This window comes from Tursiops truncatus, chromosome 16 (genome assembly GCF_011762595.2).
Source record: "Tursiops truncatus isolate mTurTru1 chromosome 16, mTurTru1.mat.Y, whole genome shotgun sequence".
Classification (NCBI taxonomy): domain Eukaryota; kingdom Metazoa; phylum Chordata; class Mammalia; order Artiodactyla; family Delphinidae; genus Tursiops; species Tursiops truncatus.
This window is the reverse complement of record NC_047049.1, coordinates 12010254-12028483: the sequence shown is the minus strand read 5'-3', so window position 1 is coordinate 12028483 and position 18230 is coordinate 12010254. Positions and strand designations below refer to the sequence as shown.

The window sequence follows — 18230 nt, the reverse complement described above, 5'->3', positions numbered from 1 at the left end:
TTGCATTGTCTGCAGGTGTTTGGTATGAACTGCTGCTTACAAAAGAAAACCATACACAGTTGTTTGTGTATTTCACTTTTTAAAGCATTAATATTTGTATTTTTAAAGAAAAATTTAAGGGAAACAAAAATGTTTGCACGACTGCAGAAAGCCTTGGACGAAATTTCCCCAAACTAGTTTTTTGGAGACTATTTTTGGCCATTATAGATCAAAAATGCAATCTGAAGAAAGCTTTTAACAAATTAAATAACACGCTGCCATCGTTAATTTTCTTATTCTATCTCAGCATTGGGGAATTTGAAAGGAAGATACTTTAAGATAGTGTATGGACAGCGCGGCGGCGTGGCCGGAGGGAGGCGAGTGCCCCGTGTGCACGTGTGGAGAAGAGGCTGCACCAGCGCGGCGGCGGGAGGTACCCCCGCCCCCTCCGGAGACGCAGAGACGCGCTGCACTCTCGCGGCCTCGGTCACCCGCTCAGCTCCCTGCCCTAGGCGAGGAGGCCGGCTTGCCCGGTTGAGTGGCCCGAGCTCAGGGCGCGGAGAGCTCAGGGCGGCGACGACAACGGCGTTGATATCGGGGGTAACAACGGCCTCAGCTGGCGGGGAAGATGAAAGGCCGGATCGAGCTGGGAGATGTGACATCACACAATATTCAACAGCTGAAGAGATTAAACCAGGTCAACTTTCCAGTCAGCTACAATGACAAGTTCTATAAGGATGTGCTGGAGGTTGGCGAGCTAGGAAAACTTGCCTATTTCAATGATATTGCAGTAGGTGCAGTATGCTGTAGGGTGGATCCTTCACTGAATCAGAAGAGACTTTATTTACGTCATGACACTAGGATGTCTGGCACCATACGGAAGGCTAGGAGTAGGAGCTAAAGTGTTAAATCATGTCTTAAACATCTGTGAAAAAAACGGCACTTTTTTTTTTTTGCACAGGCTCCGGACGCGCAGGCTCAGCGGCCATGGCTCACGGGCCCAGCCGCTCCGCGGCATGAGGGATCCTCCTGGACCAGGGCACGAACCCGTGTCCCCTACGTTAGCAGGTGGGCTCTCAACCACTGCGCCACCAGGGAAGCCCAAGATAGCAGTTTTGACAACAACTATCGGCATGTCCAGATCAGCGGTGAGTCTGCAGTTGACTTCTACAGAAAGCTTGGCTTTGAGATTATTGAGACAAAGAAGAACTACTATAAGAGGATAGAGCCCGCTGATGCTCATGTGCTGCAGAAAAACCTCAAAGTCCCTTCTGGCCAGAATGCAGATGTGCAAAAGACAGACAACTGAACAAATTACAGAGGAACTTGCTTGCACTTGCTGGTCACCAAATAAAAGAGAGACCCACCGATTCCCCCCGCCCCCCGCTTTTTTTCTTTTAAAGCTTTCCCCCTTCCTTGTTCTTGTGTTTCTTCCTTTCAAAACTTCCTTCCCTTTCCTCTCAAAGTTTTAAACTTTTAAGGACTTATTAATCGGGTTTGGATTGTTCTAGTTTTCTTATTTTTGTGAGGTGGTTTGATTGCAGGAAGGAGAAGGTATAGATCTGTTTAGTGTCACAGTTAAGATATATGGTCCCCAAAACTTGAGTGTCAATTTCAATTTGTTTTTTAATGTCCTGCTTTCACATTGAAGGGCAGAGCCTACAAAATATTGTATACTTCAAAGGACAAGCAGCAGCAGCAGCAATATCCTGTTCTCTAACTCATAGACAAGTTTAGTGTGTTTGTGGTACTTTGGGTTTTTCAAGATTTTGTGGGATACTAATCCCTATACATTGCCTTCACGCCACCTATTGTCCTTCTGCGTATTAGCTCAGGAGTTGGACCATTGTGAGCCTCCTAAGAAATACTAAGCTTATTTTGTTCTGTTAAGCAGTTATTTCTTCCTCCCTCGCTGGTGCCTGAGGGTAGGTGGGACAGTTTGAGTAGGTAGTATTATACTTTGGTCTCAGCACTTGAGTTGAGCTGCTTTTTGCTAATGAGTGGTCTGGTTGTTAGCAGGTTTATTTTTCCTGCTGTTGATTGTTAGAAGTGGCATTAACTTTTAGAGTGTGGGCTGGTGAGAATAATATTTTTAATATCCTAGCTAGAGATATGGCCTTTAACTGACCTAAAGAGGTTTGTTGTGATTTGCTATTTTTTCTCCTGTCCTTTTTCTTCAGTAAATCCACAATAGTTAGTCAAACCTTAAAAATGGAGTTGATGGGTCAATGGCCCTAAATAAACCTGAAGCAGGTGCTGTCTCTTGGACATATGAAAAAATACCTAGGGCTTCCCTGGTGGCGCAGTGGTTGAGAGTCCGCCTGCCGATGCAGGGCACACGGGTTCGTGCCCCGGTCCGGGAAGATCCCACATGCCGCGGAGCGGCTGGACCCGTGAGCCATGGCCACTGAGCCTGCGCGTCCAGAGCCTGCGCTCCGCAACGGGAGAGGCCACAGCAGTGAGAGGCCCGCGTACCGCAAAAAAAAATTAAAAAAAAAACAAACCTAAAAGGAAGCTTAGATGGACTTGTGGCACAACAGACGCATTTAATGTCAGCTAATGTAGACTGTTAGAAGTGTGGCCACTGAGCATTTGATTTTAGAGGAAAGAATATCTAGACAGAATTTTTGAGAATAACATAGCTGTGCTATTGCTTATCTGTTGAAGAACATCCCAGATTTGCTTACACTCTGTGCTTGTGATATTGAGTTTAAGGATTTGGGGGTGCGGGAATTATTAAACATATTTCTTCTATTCTTGGAAAAAGCAGAAGTCTAAATAACGCAAATGTCACTGTGACCTCCTCTAGTGACAGGACTGGTTTACGCCAGGTCGTTTTCTGGCACATAGGGAGTGGTTTTAACGGGTCAATAACTTTTTGTAAGATAGAAGACATCTGAAATCTTCATATTTTCCTCCATAATCCCATCTCCAATATTTAAATTTTTCTACATTGCCAATACTGGTGGACCAAGAATGTTTTGATTAGACTTTAAAACAATGCACAGTGTTTGAATTTTCTGTCATTTGACTTTAAAAGGAAGGTTGCTTCAGAATATTTATCCTCTTATGTAAATTCTGGCATAAAAGTTTCATCTCTTCAACTATGTGGAATGGCAAGATTACACAATGTTTATGCACATTTTATAATCTTAAGTTCTTATTTGAGAATGTAAAAATACAAGGTACGATCGACTTCAACAGTCTTAATTGAGTGCCAAGAATAATATAGAAAAGGAAGATAGCTGATAAATGAGTTTATAGGGCTGTAATCTTAAGATAGTAAAAATGTAGAAAGACCGTGCTGGTTTCTTGGGTATCAGTTTCTTAAGCAGTCCAAATCTAAGCTTAGAAGAAAAGTTTAGCCTTAAGCACCTTTACCTTCATGCATAAGCTTCAGCTTGCTCTTGCCAAGAGAAGAGTGTTTGAGTTACAGAAGGCATAATTAGTTGGAAAATTCAGCCTTTTTGTAAACTTCACATATCAAAATAGATTTTGATATATAAATGACTTTTGTGAGATGATGCTGCCTCTATTTCTATAACCATTTCACCTGGACTATCTAATCAGTCCTATGAATATATCCCTAAATGTGGTTAATGAAAACCGAATAGCTGCCTCATGACAATTAAGTACATATTATTTATGGAGGAAAAAATATTAAATTTTGAATTGAGTGTGTAGGCTCCCTGTCATTTTAGTGTTTCTTTTTCCACATTAGTCACTGACTTTAACCTAACGTGTAAGTGTTTGTAAAGGGTGAATTGTCCTATATCCAACTTACATGAAATAATTCCATCCACTTATGGAGGAGGAGGATGTAGAAGACGTACAAGCTGGGCTCTAGTTCATGTGCCTGTGAGTCAGTAAAGATTGAAATAATGTCCCATGTTGAGTCGGTTATTTTGAAATATGATAAAAATTATCGTTGAGGTAAAACAATTCTATTAACTGGAAGATCACAGGATATATCCACCATATTTTTCAGGGCAGATAGTTTTTTCTGTGGGGCAAATAGGTAAAAATTATATTGTATGGTAATTGCATTTAGGTTCTAAAGAAAAGAATCTGCAGAGAAATCTATGCAATATATAATTTGTCCAGGTTAGTTTTCATTTGCAGAAAGAATTCTGAAATATCCTCAAAGTAGTTTATTCATCAACTGAAAGTCCTCCAAAGAAAGAACTATTGGGAAACCATGACATATGGGGTGGAAAAGAAAAAGCTCCCTCAGTTTTTTGGAGGGAATAACTTTAAAAATACTTAAAGAGCTGAGTTTACTTGGTGCAGTTAAGATTTAAACTTGTTGATTTTAACATGGCTGTTATATCTGAAATAAACTTACATGATGTTCTGGTAAAAAAAAAAAAGATAATGTATGAATCTTGACCTTGCTTTTAAGAGAGAGTGAAACTCATGATATTGGTGAAAGAAACTTTCATAATGAAATTCAAATATTTTGTGCTATTTTCTGTAAAATAATTAATGATATACAACCTAACCCCATCAAAATGTTATAAATTAAACATGATGAATTAAACTCATGATAAATCATGATCATATGAACATGGTATGTTAGACTGACAGTTCATTTCCAATCTAAGTATTGCTTTAAGAATTTAATTGACAATTCCAGTTGTTCCAACCTCAGCCAAACATAGTTTCTTCATTTTGAAATTAATGAAAAACACCCTAAGAACCACAATGTCCCCAGAAGTTTGTCTAAGTCATCATTACTGTCAATAGAACACAAATTATGTGAAAGTCTTGATTATAACAGCATAATTAATAATTTACTTAAATGAAGGCAAGAAGATTAACTTTCATGGAGTAAATATATGAATTTTGTATCAGTTCATTTTATTACCTATCCAAATAACAAGCTCATAGAAAGAACACCCAGCATTCACAAAAAATAGTTAAATTCAGTCGTCTTTCAAATTTTACCATCACTTTATACATTTTTTAATCTTGTCATCATATAAAGGTATATTTGTCAAGGAAAGGGGATAGTATATGTGTTATTTAACATTCTGTTTGCTGGATGGATAACATGTCAATATTTGGACACAGAGATGAGCCTTCATCTGTACTCTTGCAGCGAATATTAGAAATGGGCCTGGTGAGGAGGCCATGCAAAGGAGGACATACAAAGCTACAGGGCTGGAAGGGCCATTCGCACAGGTGCTGGTGTTTCCCTCATGGGAATGATGGCAGGGGCTGACGTGGAGATAACGGGAATCTGGAAACGAAAGTGATGAGAGTGCTAATGACCAGGAGGTGGTCACGATGAGGGGGTGGGGTAGAAAACTCCAATGGTGTGAGCCTCAGTGGAGCTCACGAGGGGCAAGGGAAGGAATGGAATGGAACAAGGAGGACACCAACGCCACCTCCCCATCAGAGGAACACAGGCAACAAGAAATGTGTCCCTTTGGGAGGTCACAGGGAAGCTGAGCTCAGAGGAGAGCTAAGTCTGGGTTAAGGCAATGACGTGGAGGGAATATTTGAAGGAAAAATACATGAAAGAATATGCTGATCATGGAACAAGTATTCTAGAAGGCACAGTGAAAGGGATTATGAAGGAGGAAAGGGGTGAAGGATTGTGTCAGGGGAGAAGATTACAGAGAAGTTTGGAGATGAGAATTAGAAGTTTATTAAAAGTTATCAGGCTTCCCTGGTGGCGCAGTGGTTGAGAGTCCGCCTGCCGATGCAGGGCACACGGGTTCGTGCCCCGGTCCGGGAGAATCCCACATGCCGCGGAGCGGCTGGGCCCGTGAGCCATGGCCACTGAGCCTGCACATCCGGAGCCTGTGCTCCACAACAGAAAAGGCCACAACAGTGAGAGGCCCGTGTACCGCAAAAAATAAAAAAAAGTTATCGCTCGCACCTAGAGTGATAAAATGGCATTGAAAGGTCCAGTGCATCCAATCCCGATGGAGTCTTCGGGGACGGGAACATCTGGTCCTAACATAGTTCAGCTGTGGCCTGGAAGTAAGGGCCTTCCTGGGATTGAAATTCAGGACTGGCCCTCCGCCATCAGCCAGCACCAGCAGGTGCCATGGACATAAACATGGTTGGCAGCGGGGAGCACAAAACACCTGGTTCTTCATGGCCAGTCAATCCAAGCAATTCTCATCAGCATTCCAGGTGGCTGGACCAAGATGCGTCATGATCTTGGGGCCAGTACTCAATGGATTAGCCCTGGGCAGGGCCCAGAGCCTTTTAAAGGCCACACTGATCATCTGGTAGCAGCCCACATCCACCTTGTCATGTTTAAGAAGGGACAGACATAAATGGGCCTCAACTCCATCTGTTTTGCACACAATTGGCACTTGCATACATTATACCCCAAATTGCCTTTCATATTCTAAACCCAAACATTTCCAGGTTTGGCACAGTTGTGCCTCCTGTCAGCCAGCTGGTCAGTTTAGGCAGCTCCCTTTCATTATCTGGTCAACAGTATACGTTTATGAGAATTGCATGTTTTTGCTGTATTGTTTTGTAAAAATGAGTGGAAAATGGAAAACTGGATGAACTGATACTAGTGATTTTTAGAAAGCTGTGAAGTTAATCCCGTTTAGACATAGATGGAAACGATTAGGTGCCGCAGGAAGTCTAATCTCTGCTGGTCAGTCACTGGACTTCAGCCAGTTACGTGTTTAATTGCAAAATAAAAGAACAAAATGAAATTCAAAAGGCAACAGAATATCATCAAGGAGTGTTAAAAAGGACAGTTGTGATTGAGGATTTTATGGTATTTTTAGCTTTCTGAGAATGGAACAGCCTTTTATAACTTTGTGGGTCCAATGTTCAACTTCATGCATACAGTTGTCCCAGCATCTTGAAGAACACGTTTTGTAGGGAAGCGGAGGCTGCCTGGGCTGTCAGCAGAGATTCAAAATGGAAACCTCTCTCCTGGAGCACAGTGTCTCCAAGGTGATCGCTTAAGCATCATTCTGGAGGCTTTGACAGGAGAGACAGGCAGCCTGGTGTGGCAGAACTCTAGAGTTTGGGTCAGAAAGATAATACCGCCTTAGAGGGAGCATTTCCTGAGGTGCTGAGGGCCAGTCCCATTCTCTCTGATGCCCTCTTCCCAAGGCAGAGCTCTCGATATTCCCCAGAGGCAACGTGGGCAGCTTGGCCACCCTCATAGCCATACGCACGTCTCTCTCATCCTCCAGTCAGCTTGCCTCCTCCGTCATCTTCTAAACAGTCCTCTCTTTAACCACTCTTTTTTTTAAATTTATTTTTGGCTGCATTGGGTCTTCGTTGGTACGCGTGGGCTTTCTCTAGTTGCGTCAAACGGGGGCTGCTCTTCGTCCCGGTGCGCGGGCTTCTCATTGCGGTGACTTCTCTTGTTGCGGAGCACAGGCTCTAGGCGCGCGCGGGCTTCAGTAGTTGTAGCACGTGGGCTCAGCATTTGTGGCCTGAGGGCTCTAGAGCGCAGGCTCTGTAGTTGTGGCGCACGGGCTTAGTTGCTCCGCGACATGTGGGATCTTCCCGGACCGGGGCTCGAACCCATGTCCCCTGCATTGGCAGGCAGATTCTTAACCACTGTGCCACCAGGGAAGTCCCTCTTTAACCGCTCTTTTCCATCCTTTTTCCCTGCCTTGCTGTGCCTTATATTGCCAACGCCACCTACAAGCAAAACTAAAGCTTAGCCCTCAGGAAAACAGAGATCGCAGACAACGGATGGAAAGTCAAGAAGCAATGATTGGCAGCTGGATTCCCTTGATCATAATATTGCAGACCCAGGCTGGGTCCAGCCAGATCTTCCTAGGGCATGGGCACACTGGCTCCAGGCAAGGACAGTTGGTAGCCTAACCAACGGCCACTCCCTCTCCCCACAGATCTACTAAGTGGCTGGCAGGTTTCAGGCAACCATGGGCTCTACAAAATGAGTCTTGACTTGCCCAAGACAATCATGGTAATTCCTCAGGAACAGTGGTTGACTTAGGAATGGGCCTGGGTGGCAGTCCTGCCAAGGAGTCATGATTAATCTACTGGAGACTCAAGGGACGCAAGGAAGGCATGTCCTCTTCTAGGGACATGGGAAAGCTTGGAGATGCAGCAACGGTCGCACAACCACAAACCTGAGGTTAGAAGCCAACATGCTGAAACTAGTAGAGCAGGAAGATGGAATGAGCCTGGGTGTTTCGAAAGTAAATTAACTAACCCTGGAACTGCCTTACCTCCATACGTCTTATCACGTGAGACTTTAAGTCCCCTTGAGGTTCGAGCCTTTTTCGGTTGGATCCTCTATTACACGCAGCTGAAATCACCCTGCTACAACAGCTCAGTAACATCTGGTGGCCCTTGTCATCGATGGGGTACCAGGTCCAAATCTGCACCAGGCTGGGGGTGCCCTGGGAATTTAGTCCCATTACCACCACCCTAGACCTGTGGGTAAAATGCAAGTGAACAAGTGGGAAATTATACAATGAACTTTCCTTGAGGCCGGGAAAAGTGTCAAAGCACTTTACAATCAAATCTAATTGAAAACAGCAGCTCTTTAATCTAAATTTACAACATAATCAGCCTTCTGGTTAACTAATTATAATTAAATTAGATTAGCAGTGTATTTCATATTTGCTAACTAAAAGCACCAAAAGAAAAAGCTGCATTTGGAAACCGCTGTGTCTCTTTATTCCCTATGAACACCAAGTGTGAAAGGAAGCTCCCTGAGCTGTAAATTTGGAAACCTGGGTTCTAATCCTGCCTCTGCTCAAACTGGCTGTGTGCCTTTAGGTGAGCCCCTTAGCCCCTCTGAGTCTTCTTGTTTGTAGGATTCCAATCAAACACAAAGTGTCATCGTTGATTCAGTTTACCTGTTCTTGAGCATCATGTAACTAAAATCACAGACGATGCACTTTTTTGTGGGTCTAGTTAGAAACCTACTACAATTTTTTAGGGTATTTTATTGCCAAAGAAATGATGAGCCCAAACTAGCAAAGATTTTGACTGTTCAAGCATTAAACCACCCTCAGGCCCTCAAGATTGCACAGGCAGGAAGCTGGCTTGTGCAAGCTGTGCAGCCTCTAAATAGGGTAAACTTCCCCAACATTCACTTTATTTTTATTTTATTTTATTTATTTATTTATTTTTGGATCTGTTGGGTCTGTTGCTGCGTGCAGGCTTTCTCTGGTTGCGGCGAGTGGGGGCTACTCTTCATTGTGATGGGCAGGCTTCTCATTGTGGTGGCTTCTCTTGTTGTGGAGAACAGGCTCTAGGCGTGCGGGCTTCAGTAGTTGCGGTGTGTGGGCTTGTGGCTCGCGGGCTCTAGAGCGCAGGCTCAGTAGTTGTAGTGCACGGGCTTAGTTGCTCTGCAACATGTGGGATCTTCCTGGACCAGGGCTCGAGCCCATGTCCCCTGCACTGGCAGGTGGATTCTTAACCACGGCGCCACCAGGGAGGCCTGACATTCACTTTAGATGTGGCCCAGGAGATAATAATCAAGGAGAAATCTCCCAGAGGGTGGAGTCAGCCATAAAGATCAACGGACCAGGGAGCTCCTCCCAGAAATCAGAATAGGGCGTAATGAAGGAACTTCTCCACCCATGGGCCCACCTTCTCAGTGCCTGCAGGAGCTCATAATTGCCAGGGGCCAGGAGCTGCTCCATAAGCTAGGCTTCCCCTTTCTGAATACAAGTTGGTACTACAGTCATGCTGTTTCTGCTCTACCTCTGTGTATTGGGTATGGAGGTGGAGGGATTCAGATAGTTTTTAGTTTATATGTCACTAAAGCAAGAGAAGCCACCTCCAAACTCAAGGGAGGACCGCACATCCTCAGCTCTGAGCTGGGTACAACGACCTGAGAGGTCTTCGGATTATCTCCTTTGGGGAGGAGATGAGTGTGTTCTGGGGGAAGGAGGAAGAAAAGTGCACACAGATGTTTAGCTGGTCACCAATGATACGTGACCCCCTCCTGGACTGTGGAGTTTTCACTGGGGAGCAGCAGCTGCCCTGCTAGGGATTTTTGTTTAATTGACACGAAATTCACATAACATACAATTAACTGTTTTAAAATGTACCATTCAGTGGCATTTAGTCCATTCACAATGTTGTGCTGCCACCCTCTATATCAAGTTCCAAAATATTTTCGTCATCCCCAAAGAAAGCTCTGTACCTATTTTTTTTTTTTTTTTTTTTTGGTACGCGGGCCTCTCACTGCTGTGGCCTCTCCCATTGCGGAGCATAGGCTCCGGATGCGCAGGCTCAGCGGCCACGGCTCACGGGCCCAGCTGCTCCGCGGCATGTGGGATCTTCCCGGACCAGGGCACAAACCTGTGTCCCCTGCATCGGCAGGCGGACTCTCAACCACTGTGCCACCAGGGAAGCCCAGCTCTGTACCTATGAAACAATTACACCCCATTCCTTCGTCTTTCCAGCTCCTGGAAACCACCGATCTGCTTTCTGTCTCTATGAATTTACCTATTGGGGATATTTCTTGCAAGAGGAATCATTCAACATGTGGCCTTTTGTGTTTGGCTTCTTTCGCTTTGCACAAGGTTTTCCGTGCTCATCTGTGTTGTAGCCTGTGTCAGTACTTCATTCCTTTTCATGACTGAATAGTATTCTATTGTATGGATTTACCACAAGTTGCTTTTTGTTGTTGCTGTTGTTTTTGTTTTGTTTTTAATTTTTATTGAAGTGTAGTTGATTTAACAATGTTGTGTTAGTTTCAGGTGTACAGCAAAGTGAATCAGTTACATATATACATATACCCACTCTTTTTTTTCTTTAGTTTCTTTTCCCACATAGGCCATTACAGAATATTGAGTAGAGTTCCCTGTGCTATACAGCAGGTTCTTATTAGTTATCTATTTTACATATAGTAGTGTGTATATGTCAGTCCCAGTCTCCCAATTTATCCCTCCCCCCGCCTTATCCCCTGGTAACCATAAGTTTGCTTTCTACATCTGTGACTATTTCTACCACAAGTTGTTTATCCATTCATTGGTTGATAGGCATTTGGGCTGTTTCCACCTTTTGGCTACTGTGAATAATGCTGCAATGAACATTCGTGTACAAGAATTTGTTTGAACATCTATTGTCAATTCTTTTGGGTATACACCTTGGAGTGAAATTGCTGGGTCAGGTAGTAACTGTTACTTTTTGAGGAACCGCCATATTGTTTTCCACAGCGTCAGCCCTCTTGCATTTTGGTGCGATTGTGTGACTGACAACTTTGTCTCTACAATGGCAAGTGGGTGGAAGGGATCTTCATCACATCTGGGCAGGAGTATTTCCCCCCAGTCTCAGCCTACTCAGTGGACTCCAGAGTTGCACAGGAGGGAGGAACCATAAGATGGAGGAATCTGGGTGCCTCGATGAAGGCTGCCTGACCAGGAACACCCACACACCATGGTGTAAACAAGAAACAAACATCTATTGCGTTAAACCACTAAGGTTTCTAGGTTTACCTGTCCCAGCAGCTGGCACTATCTAAACTATTTCCTGAATATCCAGACCTCACTGGCTTCGTTGCCTCTGAAATCTTAAGTGCCACAGGGCCCACTCCATCTCTCACCTAGAATTATCGCCTTGTGTGGCTGGTTCCCTTTCTAGTGAGTGTTTATCTCATCTCTGCAGGGAGAATATGGGGCCAGAGTTTCATGCCTGGGTCAGAACCTGGCACCCCCACATGTTACTTTGTGATCTCAGGCAAATTATATAGTATTTCAGGGCCTCAATTTTTTCATCTACAAAATGGGTAGAATAATTGTACCCACCTCAGAGTTCTTGCAAATATTTTATATATATATACATATCTTAAAAGGTAATGCAGGCAAAGTGCTCAGGGGCGTTCCTGATACACAGCGAGAGCTCTCAGTTTCTACGGTTCCATCTCCCTCCTCAGCCTTGCAGTGCATGGCGGCTAGCAGATGTGATCATTGAATCAGTCTGGTCCTCAGGCCTTCAGATGAGCCGAATCAGATGAGGAGCTTTGGGAAAGGTTCCTGCCCTCTCCCCCAGGCACCTGGATCAGAATCCCAGGGTTGGGCTTAGGAATCTAAGATTCTAATAATCAGCCAGGTTCGGCACCCTAGGGGAGACCCCACTGGGCTGGCGAGGAAGTAGGGAGAAAAGGCCAATCTCGGCCTAACGTAGTCATCCCCCTGCAGCCACAAGACTTCCTCCTCCCTCATTCAAGCCCTTGCTCAAGATCCCTTCCTTGGAGGGGTAGCTGCCTCCCTCCATCCCCTTCCTCGTCCTTCGTAGCACTTTTCACTACCCGACCTGGAGTGTGTGTTTATTGTTCATCATCTGTCTCCCCGACCCCTTGAGGCATGGGGCGGTGACTAGCACATATGGTGAAGAAGAGAATGAACCAGCCTCTATGGAATCTCCCATTCCCATCCCTTAACAAGGTGTGGGGCAGATCTCAGAGCTTTCAGGTCCCTTTCCTTATTAAAACCCAGCCCAGTCTGGTTTAGAGCTCTAATCTCTCATCTGATTCCAAGGTCACCCCTTCCCCATCACGATTGGACTTGGGGCTCTGGGGACTTGAAAGGGGACAGGCAGTCTGCTTTACACCTCCTCCCCCCAACACACCTGAGAGTGAAGGGGAGCCTGGTGTGACTTGGAGATAACCCTCCACCCCCTCAGGTTGTCAGTGGTTGGGGGCTGGGAGTCAGCGATTCAAGGGAAAGGGGCGGGGGGCACATCTCCTAGTGTAGCTGGTGCTTTGCAGTCCTCTCTGGGTTAGTAGGTGTCGCTGGTCTGGCTGACCCTCGCTGGGAGCAGCTTCTAGATGCCAGTGCCTTGGGTTGCTGCAGGCATGGGTTCCCCTGGATGTTCCCGAGTGAGCAATCCAGTTCTACTCCACCACACCTAAGCTGCCCCCACTGGCAGTTATACTCACAGCCTCTTGCTACTGGGGTCCTTTTGTCTGGAGGCAGCCACCTCCCACTGTGTCCCCTGGACGCCTGAGAAACTCACACACGTGGGTGTTCAGGGCACACATGGGTAGACAGGCACCTGCCCTAGACCTGCCGTTTCTCTCCAGCCCTCTTCTCCCCTGCTCAGTGGGGCTGATCTGGAGATCGGCACGTCCAGGGACTGAGCACTACCCGATCGGGATGGAGTGCCCCCCACGCCCCGCAAGTCCCCATAAGGGATTCTTCTGCAACCCTTGACTGCACAGTGAGGGTAGAAACACAAAGGAGCAACCGCCCTCCCCCCACCACACCTTGGGGAGGAAAGGAAGCTGCCCCTTGTGACCCTCCCTCACACAGCCCAATATGGTGACTCTGTCCTCATCAGCCTTGGGCCCAGAGCCAAAGGACAAGGTCCCAATTTACAGCCTGTCCCAACAATCTCCTGAGCAAAGCTTCCAGGTTTGGAGGCCCTGCCAAGTGCAATGAGTTCATGAACCGTGTAAAAGCCAGGCTCCTAACAGAGCCATAGGAATAAAATTATTGGTTCCTCCCTCCCCTCCTTCCTTCTTCAGTTCTCCAGGGGCTGAAGGAATATAAACTGACTTTTAAAGAAAGGAGTGACCCTTAAAGAAAGGAGCAGGATCGTCCCTACTTCCTGATGGCTAGAAGGTGGACCTGATGGACATGATGGCTGGAGCCACAGCAACTATCTTGGGCTATAAAGTAGACTCTACATGATAAAGATGCCAGAGCCACAGAGTAGAAGGAGTATGGCTTCTTCACAATCATGGAACTGCCTTTCCAACCCTGGGCTATTTGAGTCTACTTACATAAGAGAGAAATATACCTTACTATATTCAACCAATCTTTTCAAACTTTCTTTCTCTTACAGCCAAAACTCATGCAGATAGTCTGGCTCTAAGCTTGAAGTCTCTCTTTATTGGAAAAATTATTTTCTTGAGATAACCAGGATTAAAAGATAAATGCAAAGGAAATGACTTTTGCATTATGATTTGCTATTCTTTAAACATGTTTGTGTGCTACTTAACGTTATTTCTCCTGCCATGGGTGGTACCTGCCTCATGCTTTAGAATAAACTCACAGATTCCAAAGTCAGCCAAACCCAGGTTAGAATTTGGTTTCTAAGATTTCCCCAGCTGTGTAACCTTGAGCAGGTTACCCAACATTTCTGAACTTTAGTTCCCTGTTCTATTCAATAAGAATAATAGTCTGTCTTGAAGAGTTCACCTAACAAATTTTTATTGAACATCCACTTTCTGCATGACATTAAGCTGGAGATACCATAGAGAAAAAAACAAGGGCCTTGAAGTCCAGTGAGGGAGAGATGATAAAGGAAGCAAATAAATAAGCAAACAAAATAATCACAGTAACCAGTTTACCGTAACAGAGAATAACAGAGTGTGGGAGCCCTGGGAACTGGGAAATCCTCCCCTTTGAGGGCTAAAAGACAAACCTCAGGTAAAGCTCTGAGCGCACGCACTAGTTACTATTAGAGCCCTCACCTGGAATCTTCCACACCTGCTTGCCTCACGGGGCGTATTAACAAAGCCAAAGACCAGCCCCATACGCCATGTAGCTTGTGCACAGCTCCTACCAGGGTAATCCAATCTGTGCTTTTTCTGTCCATCTGAGGATGGAGAGACGGAGGCTGGGCAGAGGGCTCACACAGACTGCCAGGAGGGAAAGCTATTGGCTGCGGACCCTACGTGGCACACACCCGCCACTGAGCTGGCTTTGTCCCTGGGCCTAATGGGCACCACCTGGGTCCCAGGGATGGCAACTGGCATCAATTAGCTCTCATTGAGCCCAAGCTGGAGCAGCACCCTGGATCCCATCCCGGTTAGTGGCATCGGGGACCGCCAGCTCCTGGGCTGTGTGTCGTTTACTCCTAACAGCCTCCATTGGTGACCTCTTTTCCATCAGGCAGGACCCACCAGGCCCACAGCTGTGATTATCATGAGAAACCTGGTTCTCAGAGCTAAGTGATCAGATCCCATCCACCACTATGTGCCTGGAGGCGCTGGGTGTGTGCGCTGTGGACAACTTAAGCAACAGAGGGACTTTGAAAATTCCCTTTCTGGCATTCCTCCTTAGAATTTCAGGCAGTACAGAAAGACAGGCAGTCCAGAATTGGAGGGACTGCATACAGCCTAAGCGGGTACTATGAAAGCAGACCTGCGGGAATCTTCCTCAGCTGTTTCCAGGTGCCTGGTCTTGGGCAACATACTTAACCTCCCTAAGCCTTGGTTGCCCCATTTTAAAATGAGCATAGTAATCATAATACCTACCCTAAAATCGGGGCGCGGGGAGGAGTAAGTAAAAGAATCCACTTTTAAGAAATGTGTGTTTTCTTTGACCCATCTTCTTCACTCCACAAATGTTTCTGAGCATCTAATATGTGTGAGGCTCTGTTCTAGACTTGGGAAATGCAAAGACAAATAACAAAGCTGTTGACTGATGACTGTTGAAAGTCATCTCATCTGGTGACCGTCCGTTTTTAGACTGCAATGCATCTAAACTGGGCGAAAGGCCCTATGATCTACCTACCCCACTAGCTATCACTTAGCTTAGGCCGGGTAACAAACCGTTCCAAAACTCAGTGACTTCCAGCAATAAATGTTTCTACTTTCTCATGACTCCTCTGTGGGATACCCAGGCAGTTCTTCTGGTCTGGGCCAGTCTGGCCAGAGCTGGGTGGGCCAAGTTGGCTCCAAGCACAAGTCCTGGGCCTCAGCTGGGACGTCTGCAGCTGCTCTCCCTGTGGTCTCAGAGCCTCCGGGAGGCTACTGGTGGGCTCGTTCACTAGCTGCCAGAAGCCCCACAGTAAGAGAGGAGGCAAGCTCCAACTCACCAGCACTTTCCCAGCCTCTGCCTGTGACACATTAGCTATTGTTCCATTGGCCAAAGCAAGTCACAAGGCCAAGGCCAGGGTCTGTATGGGAGGGGGCCGCCTAAGGGCATGGAATGAGGGAAGCACGAACAAATGGGGGCTGTCACTGCTACAGTCAACTACTCTGAGCCATTTCCACTTTCCAGAGGAAAAAGAATTTGATGATAAAGAATCAGAGAAGGAATACATGGCAACCACGTATAATGTACTGCAGTGATCCCCAAATGCCTATGATCACTTATCCCTGCATTAGTCAGCTCCAGCTGCCGTAACAGAATACCACAGATGCGGGGGTGGGGTGAGGGGCTTAAAGAACACAAATTTTCTTCTCACACTTCTGGAGACTGGAAGTCTGAGATCAGGGCGCCACCACGATTGGGTTCTGCTGAGATCTCTCGTCCTGGCTTGCAGATGACCGCCTGCTCGATGTGAGCTCACATGGCCTTTCCTCTGTGTATGTGTGCATGGAGAGAAAGAGAGCTCTCTCCTCTTCCTGTAAGGCCACCAATCTATTAGATTAGGACTCCATCCTCATGACCTCATTTAACCTTGATTACCTTCTAAAAGTCCTAATTCCAAATCCAGTCATGATGGGGGTTAGGGCAATTCAGTCCATAGCAGTCCCTAATTTTTTAAAATTTTGCATCTCTAATATATGCATATTTATGTATACATTATACACACTCTATTAAACAGAAAATTTAAGCAGATGAGTTAAAGGTAAAAAGTAATATTTTAAGTGTTAATTTTGATGACTCTATACTATTAATTACTAATATTCCAAGGCTCAATATACACTAAGGGTGAGTTTCATCATTAACGACACTGCACGTACATCCTTCTTTCAAGTAACCTTGATAATTTTAGATTGGGGGGCAAGGGGACTGACTTCTTGTCCGATCGCATTTTTACCTCGTGATGTGCTAATAATAGAGTTCATACCACCACATCAGCCAATGTTTTTGGTTTTTACCGGGTCTTGCACTATTAGTATTGTCTTCAATCCTCAGTCTCTCTACAATAATCTATTAAAACCATTTTTCCATTTTAGAGGGATTAGTTTAGCTAAAGCTAGATTGCATAATTTGTAAATCCACTTACCCAAGCACATGTCGAGCACAATACCTCAAATTCCCCTGGGAGGTAATGCATATGTGAGGTTACTTCCATCAGCCTCTCATTGTGAAGCCCTTGGAAGGCCTACCTGTGCCATGGGTGACATCGGACCCTTTGACATTCCCACTGAAGGAAGTTACTAGTGCTGATCTGAACTTCAAACGATTAGGAAAGTATAATTGCGTTATTTTTTTTTTTTGCCCCAAAGTTTCACTTTTTCCCCACAACCCAATTGTGTTGATCACCCCACTTGGGGACCAATGATTTGTTTTGTAAAGACGAATATGAGGTTTCACACAAGATACTAAGATTTAAATTTATTTATTTATTTTTGGCTGCATTGGGTCTTCATTGCTGCGCGCGGGCTTTCTCTAGTTGCAACGAGCAGGGGCTACTCTTCGTTATGGTGCATGGCCTTCCCATTGCGGTGGCTTCTCTTGTTGCGGAGCACGGGCTCTAGGCACGCGGCCTTCAGTAGTTGTGGCTCGCGGGCTCTAGAGAGCAGGCTTCAGTAGTTGTGGCGCATGGGTTTAGTTGCTCCGCGGCATGTGGGATCTTCGAGGACCGGGGATCGAACCCTTGTCCCCTGCGTTGGCAGGCAGGTTCTTAACCACTGCGCCACCAAGGAAGTCCAATACTAAGATTTAAAATGATGCCTTATACCCAAACTTGGTGGCTTAAAAGAACAGAAATTTATTCTCTCACAATTCTGGAGGCTGGGGATCTGAAACCAAGGAGTGGGCAGGGCCCTGCTCCCTCTGGCGGCTCCAGGGAGAATCCTTCCTAGACTCCTCCAGCTTCCAATGTCGTCAGCATTCCTTGGCTTGCATCACCCCGCAATGTCTTCACATTGACTTTTCCCCCGTGTGTTTGTCTTCTCCTCTGTGTGCCCTTTACCAGGACATTCGTCATTGGATATAGGGCCTACCCAGATAATTCAGGATGATCTCCTCATCTCAGAACCCTTAATTACATCTGCAAAGCCCCCATTTCCAAATAAGGTCCCATTTGCAGGTTTTAAGGGTCACCATTCAACCCAATTCACACATCCTTCCCACAATTTTAATGGATGCAGTGGGGCCCAGAAGGGGAGTCGGGGCACAGTGTGGACCAGCTTCTGTCTCTCCCTCCCTCATGGACCTGCAGAGCTTCTCTGAACACAGTGCCTCTCTACAGAACCCTTCCCCTGGGAAAGCAGCCCTTCCTGGCTGTCCTTCATAATTAACTCATGTCTTCCCATTGAAGGAAATGCCTGAGGCTTAGAAATGCAATTTCTTGCCGTTTAAGGGCCATTAAGGCTCCTTCCTCCTTCCTCCTGCCTTTCCACTACCATTTCCATGCAT

The 18230-nt window shown here is 45.7% G+C and overlaps 1 pseudogene; it reads left to right on the top strand.

Annotated features, from left to right (window-relative positions):
- Positions 1-510: 510 nt before the first annotated feature.
- On the top strand, positions 511-2281 carry LOC101331064 (N-alpha-acetyltransferase 50-like; annotated as a pseudogene).
- The last annotated feature ends 15949 nt before the right edge of the window (positions 2282-18230 follow it).